This window comes from Octopus bimaculoides, chromosome 10 (assembly GCF_046866305.1).
Source record: "Octopus bimaculoides isolate indiv1 chromosome 10, ASM4686630v1, whole genome shotgun sequence".
Classification (NCBI taxonomy): Eukaryota; Metazoa; Mollusca; class Cephalopoda; order Octopoda; family Octopodidae; genus Octopus; species Octopus bimaculoides.
The window spans coordinates 59,191,594-59,201,593 of record NC_142937.1 but is presented as its reverse complement, the minus strand read 5'-3'; the positions used below and the strand labels follow the sequence as shown (position 1 = coordinate 59,201,593).

The 10,000-nt window shown below is 36.2% G+C and overlaps 1 long non-coding RNA gene across 1 annotated transcript in view; it reads left to right on the top strand.

Annotated features, from left to right (window-relative positions):
• The window catches only part of LOC149133746 (uncharacterized), a 26,641-nt gene that overhangs the window by 1,321 nt on the left and 15,320 nt on the right, over window positions 1-10,000 (top strand). The window contains exon 2 of the long non-coding RNA XR_016243426.1: window positions 3,438-3,631. This is a non-coding gene — a long non-coding RNA (uncharacterized LOC149133746). The remainder of the gene's footprint in view (window positions 1-3,437; window positions 3,632-10,000) is intronic.

Genomic DNA, 10,000 nt, shown 5'->3' with positions numbered 1-10,000 from the left:
TGGCTACCAAATAATTGTCACATATTATTTACACGCATGTATATATATATATATATATATATATATATATATATATATATATATATATATATATATATATATATAGAGAGAGAGAGAGAGAGAGAGAGAGAGAGAGAGAGAGAGAGAGATAGATAGATAGATAGATAGATAGATAGATAGATAGATTCTTTTATTTGTTTCAGTCATCTTAACTGTGACCATGCTAGTTACTGTATTACACTCAAACACTAAAATTAATGTCAATATAAAGTAATATAGTTGTAAAGTCCAATGCTACGCATCCCTCTCTGTGGCAGGAACATTGAACGAAAAGCTGAACTATCTATTCATTCCTCCTTACAGCTTAAAATCACATTGTAAGCATATTCCCTGTTTACTTGATTTGACTTCTTCTTTGGTTTTGGTTTCCTGAGCATTCTTTTATACACATGATGGCTGTCAACTCGTAGACAATTATGACCAGCATTAACATAACAATGCCTGCACATTCTAAGTTCAAGGAGACTCACACAACACCTCTTTGACATTATCCACCCAACTGACATGCGGATACATACTTATATATACACACATATACACTCACACAATATAGCAAAGCAAATGCAAAAGCCAATAAAGTCCAAGATACGTACAGAGTTAACATTATTCGGTTGAGGCTCACATAAGAAAATAGTATAGAATGACTGTATAACGCTTCGGACAAAGTCTTTCGTCAGAAACTAAAGAAAAGTCCTGAAACTGAGGAAGACAGGAAACATGATAAAAAAAGAAGAGGGCTAGGAAAAAACGCATCTGGGCTAGGTTCACATGCTCGTCAAATATACATAGAGAGAAAATCATTCACACACACACACACATATATAAATAAATATACGGTCACTCACACACACACCTATATATGTATATGCATGTATGCATTCACATATATGTTATCATTATCATGTTAGAGTATATGCAAGAATGAGTACAAATGCTTGGTTGAGTCTCACCTCCTTTAGCAGTAATATATGCAGGTCTATGCATTCTCACGATCTTGTGCGGATTCAGCTCAATCTTTTTCCAGGAGATATCTAAAGAAACGTGTGGCGGCCCGCTCAAATTTCCCTTTCATTTCTTTTATTTAAGGATTTTCTCGGAATACATTGTGTACGCGGCTCCTTATTTATATTTGAATGTAGAGTATGATTTAGAAGAATCAGCTTGTATCTGGCAAGCTTCACGAAAGATTATGAAGAAGTTCATACGTTGATTCCTCATTCATGTAGAAATGTGTGTGTGTGTGTGTGTGTGTGTGTGTGTGTGTGTGTGTGTGTGTGTGTGTGTGTGTGTGTGTGCGTGTGCATCATACATGGTAGTGACCACAATTTCTTTCGTTTAGCAAAAGAATTGAAAACTATATTAGAAACAGCGTGTCTACACAGTCACTTTACAACAACTACTACTACTACCGCCGCCACCGCTGCTGCTGCAGTTGTTGCCGATGCTGCTCATGCTGCTGCTGATAGTGCATATAAAGCAAACCACACATATTTATACTTTATGATGTGATCGTTACACATATGCGCAGACACACCTGTGCTAGCGTAAACACGCACACACATATATAACCGATGTACACACACACGCACACACACGTGCACACACACACACATGCATACACATACACATACAACACATATAAATATAAATATTTATATATGCAAATACACACAACAAACACACAGACAAACACACACATATATATATATGCACATCATATATGTCTGCGTATACATATTTCTCAATAAATGCATTTATATCTCTTTAATTAATATATATACACCACTTCGATATTCTAAATACAGGTCAGGAAGTAGACTAAAATGAAATAGGAAGTACAAATTTTAGTATTAAAAATCTATCCCAGTTCACTGAGATACGGTGCTAGATGTATAAGATAGTAAAAAGCTACATTTAAAAGACTGTTTATGTTATACTCAAACCACTTTCCTCTGTTGATATTGAATTAACAATCGACATACAGCGCTGTGACTTGAACGTATCAAACTTTATTCTAATACTAAGATTATTATTCTATAGTGAATATGTGTGTGTGTGTGTGTGTGTATGTGTGTGTGTGTGTATGTGTGTGTGTGTGTGTGTGTGTGTGTGTGTGTGTGTTGTTATTGAATCCAGGCGCATTTACTCTTTTACTCTTTTACTTGTTTCAGTCATTTGACTGTGGCCATGCTGGAGCACCGCCTTTAGTCGAGCAAATCGACCCCAAGACTTATTCTATCGGACTCTTTTGCCGAACCGCTAAGTTACGGGGACGTAAACACACCAGCATCGGTTGTCAAGTGATGTTGGGGGGACAAACACAGACACACAAACATACACACACACACACACACACACTCACTCACACACACACACACACACATATATATACATATACGACGAGCTTCTTTCAGTTTCCGTCTACCAAATCCACTCACAAGGCTTTGGTCGGCCCGAGGCTATAGTAGAAGACACTTGCCAAAGGTGCCACGCAGTGGGACTGAACCCAGAACCATGTGGTTGTTAAGTAAGCTACTTATCACGCAGCCACTCATATCCTTTCTAGCGTAGGCACAAGGAGGTCACTCGATAACATTGATTCCAGTACTCCACTGGTACTTATCTCATCGAATCCGAAAGAATTAAAAGTAAAGTCGACTTCAACAAAATTTGAAATCAAATCTGAACGTAAAGACGAGAATTGTTTGCATGCTGGACGAAATGCTGCTGAGCATTCTGTCCCGCGTGAGAACAATTCTGCTAGTTCCCCGCCATTGTTTATATAAGTATAAATCATGTAAATTATATCAGTACTAATTCATGTATTCTACAAGATATCTTTCTTTTTCACAACAGCAGTGAAGAGGTGAATATGCGATCACTGATAAGTTTTAAGAAGGCATATCTAATCGGCCGTTTCTTCTCTTTTAGCTTTCGAAGTTCTCATGTTTTACTCACATGTTATATTTTGACAGTATGCATAAATCTCCTATACTTATAAAACAACGTATGAGAATTTTTTTCCCCCATACTCGTTTATTCATAACCACGCTGTTTTATTACATATTTTATTAAATTTCGTCCTTTGTACCAGCAATACATTATTTACAAATAATTCAAACACTGAAATGAAATGGTTTGTCTACAGGTTGTATTTTTGCTACGAGAGTAAATATCTTTTTATTAAATATATTTTATATAATTTCCATATTCACACGGAAATTCGAGCAAATACATACACACATATGCACACACATTCACACTCTCTTTCTCTCTAGCACACGCTCAATACTCATATACAATACATTACATTAAATTACGATGTCTAACTCTGATTTGAATCCCATATTTTAGAATGGTTTCTACTTTACGCGCAGTAACTCACATAAAAGAAATTGGTCTGAAGCTACGGTGGAACGCCCCTGACTAGTTGCCGTGCAGGGGTCTCGTACCCGAAATCAAACTGTTGCAGAACGAACTTCCTCGCCACACAGTTATACTGCGTCAATATAGAAAATATTGTATGCATGTATGTATGGATATATGTAACTACATCAGGAATTACAAATTTGTGAGTTATTACAATCTAACAGTGAGATCAAATTCGTTGCATATGTATCCGGCAACGTATTATATTATTCTAAGCTAGGTTTTTAAGTTATTTTGGGAAGCACTACCAATAGTTGTAAAATCTTAACAAGCCATGTTTTACTTACAGAACTTAATTACTGAAGTTCCTGTAGTTATAATGGAGTAGCTGTGTTTATTTTTAGTTATTCTTACAAACAATACATTTGGCTTACATTTACAAAGAACTAATTTATTTTATACACCCCCTGCCTAATCATTTCGATGGAAAGAACATTTTGCTGTAGAATATATTGATTGGTATTAATTTATATTTATTTTTAGATTTTGCCTTTCATATTTTCTTGATGTTTAGTATGGAAACCATGTAACATTTAACAGCATAAATATAAATGGGAAAATAAAAAAATAATAGAGAACGGACGATGGGTGAGGAGTTAATTTCGTTGATTCGAGCAAGCCAATGACTAAAGTGATTAATTTCCTTCTTTAATTCAATATGCAAATGTTGAAACATTTTAACCCCACATTAACATTACAGCCACGACCGAAGGCGGTGAGCTGATGGAACCCTTCCACACCGAGCAAAATGCTTGGCAGTATTTCGCGCCTCTTCACTTTTTGAATTCAAATTGCGTCGTGGTCGACTTTGCCTTTCATCCGTTTCGGGGTTGATAAAATAAATACCAGTTAAATACTGGAGTCGAAATGGCTGAATTTGTTCCAAAATTGGAAATCAGAATTACGGCCACGGCTAATTTTCACCGCTCGACTTGCAAGAAATAGCAAATAAATTTCCCTCCGATCAAAAAGCACCTCAATTTTTGAAACGATAAAGATACATTAGATATTTTAGTAGTGGACAATATGGTCAAAGCTGGAATGCCTTTGTTCTGTCTATTCGATCAGATTTAATCTGAGATTAAACAACAAATAAGATCATCTTTGTGGTTACACAATTTAATAGAAATAGCTGACAAACCTCCATCAAATCACACTTTATTGTCTGTGTACATACGGGGTAATGTAATCTCGAAAAAATACGAGAAAAAGCGGGTTGGTCCACTGCTGAAAACTTTTATCATAGGTCTACTCCTCCAAGGGCGACCTGAGCCTAAACAACAAAGAAATCATCATCATCAACATCTTCATTACTATTATTGTACATTTCATTTCTCAGAGTTCTCCATTTCATTTGCTCTGGCTAATTCTGTAAGAGCAGACAAGCTGTTGTCAAACGTCTTACAGGATCTTTTCAGCGATGCTTAACATCTAAGTATCAATCACAAAATCCTCGCTGTCTCTAGTAAAGCAGATTTCTAAACATGTTCTACTTTTATGTCAATCCCAATTTCTCCAACAAATTTTTCAAATCTGGTTGTTAATGCTCCAAATACCTCTACAACTATTGGGATGGCAGCTACTTTCTTTATTGCTCACATACGTGTAATCTCATCTTTTAGTGACTAATACTTCTCAATCTTTTCTAGTTCTTTATCACCCACATCATCTAGAACTAGCTTTCCTTCATCATTTTTTGAGCTACAACAATATCTAGTACCCGAGCATCAATCTTTGAATTACAATGGGTTGTAAAATCCCACAAGATATTAAACTCTTTATTCTCGGCAGCACCATCTGGTTTATGCTTCTACCATTTCAATATCCTTTCAAGACCGTACTTCTCATACAATCTCTAAATAACATGTTATTAAGATTCTTTTTGTATTCCTTTACGAATCAGTTTGCTACATTCACTCACAATATGTGAGACTGTTTCATTTTTGATGCCACACATCCAACGAAGGGGCAATTCAATGCTCTTATCTATTTGGAATTTGGCGTAACTAATTCTCAAAGCTTGTTCCTAAGCCCTGTATATTAATGCCTCAGTGCATCCTTTCAGATCACTTTTCCTTTGCCACCTCCGGGTACTGGATTGACTTTACCTTCGATTTATTTGAGGCATTGCCTATGCATTGCTTTCACTTTCCAATTGTTGAATATTTGCTTTCAATCTTGTTACTTAAATTCTTTTGTGTGTCACACTTTCACTAGGTATTGTGCAGTTATTTCTAACAGCGACAAACAAAGGATCAATCTGCTGTTTGACGTACCATCCAAGACCGTTTTTCTCATTGATAACACAGATCTTGCATTCTATGAGCCCTTTTCTTCCCCAGTTTCTAGACACATACAATCTATTGCTTTTAGGATGCAAATTCTTGTTCATTATCATCACTATCCTGATGAAACCGTTCTGCATGCTCTCGTACAGTGTCCACGCATTGCTGACTTGTGAAGATTTGTCGAACAGTTATTGTCAAGTGCAGGACGGATCCGGCCATCGTCCGAGTCCATTGTGTAGATCCCCGCCTCCGTAAAGGGAGGGCAATTTTTCTCTGTCTAGTGGCTATGGCAAAAGAGGTTGTGTGGTGGACGCGATTGAAAGGGTTGAAGACGGGTTCCATCCTCTTTGGCCAAGGCCTCATTGACTTTTTCAGATTCCACCTGAAGAGTTAAGTGAGGATGGAGAGGAAGGTACTGTCACCCAATAAGTTCATTGGAAGGTGGGTGAATGTGGCAAGAATAGCCCGCGTGAATGGGCGCCTATAGGCCGGATGTGTGCACCTGAAGGCTGAATGTAAGGGAGAAGAGAGGGTGCTTTCCTGAGAGCCATTAGTGCTAAGGGGCCCTGAATACGTGAGGTCTCTTTGGTCACCTTACGGTGGAACTCCTCCATATTAGAGAAGTATATTGATTTAACCTCTTCGTTAATCGGTATTTGTTGTTTACACGTTCAACAAGTATCATACACTTTAAACCTATACCTGGTGCTACTCAGTTCGTTTGAGAGTGGGATCAGTGCCACGCAAAAGAGTAATGGGGAGAGGGAGTCACCTTGAAAGATCCCTCATTTGATGTTGATGCTGTTAGATTGGCTATTCCCATTACTATGGGGTAGAAGGTGACATGTATTCTGTTTGGTCATGCTACCTTCTAAGAATTTGGAGACGGCAGGAGAGATCTTATATATCTCAAGGACCCTGAGCAGCCAATTATGTGGGACACTATCACGCGCTTTCCTGTAGTCTATCCATGTCATATTCAGGTTCTACAATAATTTTATTTAAAAGTAATTGGTCTTTGCATCATCCATAAGAATTCCTTTTACAACCTCTATGAGCTTGTGGAAGGATAGAGTTCTGTTCAAGGAAATTGTTCATTCTTTCAGTTAGTATCAATGTAAGGATCTTGTAGGTGGTGTTGATAGATGTTATTGGTCGGCTGTCCCTTGGATCATTCGTGTCTTCAGTTTTTGGTAGAAGGTATGTTGTTACTTCGTTTGGCCAGCCAAGTACTTGCTCTGGGTTCTGGATAACATCAGTTAGGGATGCAGCAAAATGTTGGTGTACTTCTGTCAAACAGTTCAGCCAGAAGTTAAGGATCCGGTCCAGTCCTGGAGTTGTCCATTTGTGAAATTTTCTGAGAACACATCTTAGCTCTTCTACTCATATTGTCTCCCAACTTCATTCAGTTTTACTTTCTCACGTTCTATTCAGTGAGCTTATTATTTTTATCATTATCATTATTATTATTCTTATTATTATTATTATTATTATTATTATTATTATTATTATTATTATTATTATTATTATTATTCAGTAGTTTTATTTTTATAACGTGCTTTCACTTCACTACCGAGCGCAACTCTGTGCGCCTTGGGTATGTGCTGTGGTTTGCTGTGGTGCTCTTATGTTTACTGTATTGAAAGTGTTTTGCGTAGGATGTGTGCAGTACCCAGTAGTGCAATTTTCTGTATGTTATATATATTTGTAAATCCTGCTATTTTTGTTATGTATTTGTCTGAATATTTTTTTATTATACCTAAGGCACCTACTATGATAGGAATTGTTTCTGTTTTTAGATTCCACATTCGAGTTATCTCTATTTCCAGGTCTTTGTATTTTGAAAGTTTTTCCATTTCTTTTAGAGAAACGTTGTCATCTGCTGGTATTGATACATCAATTAGAAAGCATTTTTTTTCTTCATGATCTTTGACAACTATATCTGGTCTATTTGCCTTAATTTCTCTATCTGTGTGTATTGGCATATCCCAGAGTATGGTTGCTTTCTCGTTTTCTGTGACTTTTTCTGGCGTGTGTTTATACCATCTTTTTTCTGTTGTTATTCCATAATGTTGGCATAGCTTCCAGTGTATATAGGTCCCAGCTCTGTCGTGTCTGTGGATATATTCCTTCTTAGCCAGGACTGGGCAGCCAGAGATAATATGATTTATTGTTTCTTGTCGATCTCCACATTATTATTATTATTATTATTATTATTATTATTATTATTATCATTATTATCATTATTATTATTATTATTATTATTATTATTATCATTATTATTATTATTATTATTATTATTATTATTATTATTATTATTATTATTATTATTATTATCATTATTATCATTATTATTATTATTATTATTATTATTATTATTATTATTATTATTATTATTATTATTATTATTCGTCCTGGGGCAAATAAAAACATCATCATCATTATAATTATTATAATTGTAATTATTATTATTATTATTATTATTCTTAGTAGTAGTAGTAGTAGTAGTAGTAGTAGTAGTAGTAGTAGCAGCAGCAGCAGCAGCGGCAGCAGCAGCAGCAGCAGCAGCAGTAGTAGTAGTAGTAGTAGTAGTAGTAGTAGTAGTAGTAGTAGTAGTAGTAGTAGTTTTTATTACTAATTCGTGGCGAGATGGTTTGGGTCAGCTCACAAAGAACGAGCGCTGCAGGCAAGCGGATGTGGCGGTAGTATCTGTGCCGCCGCTGAAGAATGTAGTGATCTGTTAGAATAAATAAATACTGGTGCTACCATTAAGGTAGCATTAGTTGTTTGCTGCTGTTGCTGTTGCTATTTGTGTCTGCAATTACTGTACTGTAGTAGTTGTTGTAGTTGTTGCTGCCATTGTTGTTGTTGTTGTTCTTACTAATGCTGCTTTAGTGCTATAACATTTTACTACATCAGTCTTCAGCTGCAGCCACTGTAAACTGTTGTATGACTTATTAGTATTCTCATCAGTAATGAATCACTAACACCTTACCAGTCTTCAACCCCAAACCCAGAGCTTTTCTCTAGCTCCCTCATTCCTACCCTACTCCCTCGTCTGCCTGTCTGTCTGTCTGTCCGTCCGTCCGTCCGTCCGTCCGTCTGCCCGTTCGTCAATCCATTCGTATTTCTCTGTTTCTCACACCCTCTCCCACTGAGTGTGAGCATGCATACATACATGCATACATATAAATATATGCACACATATATATACAAGCACACATACATATATACACATATAAATATACACACACTCACACATATATATATATATATATGTAAACATCTATATATACATATAAATACGTGTCTATATATGTATATACATATATCCATTTTCTCACTGTCTCTGTGTGTATATATACACTTATATACATATATATAAATTATACAGCCATAATTTATATATATATGTATATATATATATATATATATATATATATATATATATATATATATATATATATATATATATATATACTTATGTGTATATATATATGTATGTATATATATTTACATACACACGCACTCATGCATTCCACTCTCCGTTCAGTTTTTCTCTTTCGTTATTTATCTTTTTTTTTTACATTTTTAATTGTTTTTTTTTTTGCACTCTACATACCACGAACACAGCTATCTTTAAAATCGCCACCACCACCACCAACCACTACAACAACAACAACAACAACAACAATAATAACAACAACTCCAACAACAACAACAACAACAACAGCACCACCAATGACATCAATAACAACGTTCACTTTGCCTCTACCACTTCTACCACCAAAAACAATATCAACATCCCCCACCATCACCATTGTTGCCGTTTCCACCACTGCAACCTATACTACCAATATATTCACTGCCAATAGTAAATGCTGACACCAGCACCAACAAAACCACCACGATTGTCTAGCAGCGTCGTTGCCATCATCAGCCTCCAAGCCGGAGCATCACTAAACCTTTTCACCACCATCACTAGCATTAAGTTGACATTCACCAGCAGAACCACCATTTTCAACATCGCCACTATCACCCACTACCACTACCACTACGAACACCACCACTGCACTCATCATCATCATCATCATCATCATCATCATCATCATCATCATCATCATCACTATCTTTCGAATTTGAATCATCTTGTTACCTTCAACTCACAACGCATCCCCTTCCTGCAACTGCTTTTCTCCCCGTCTCTCTCTTTCTCTCTATCT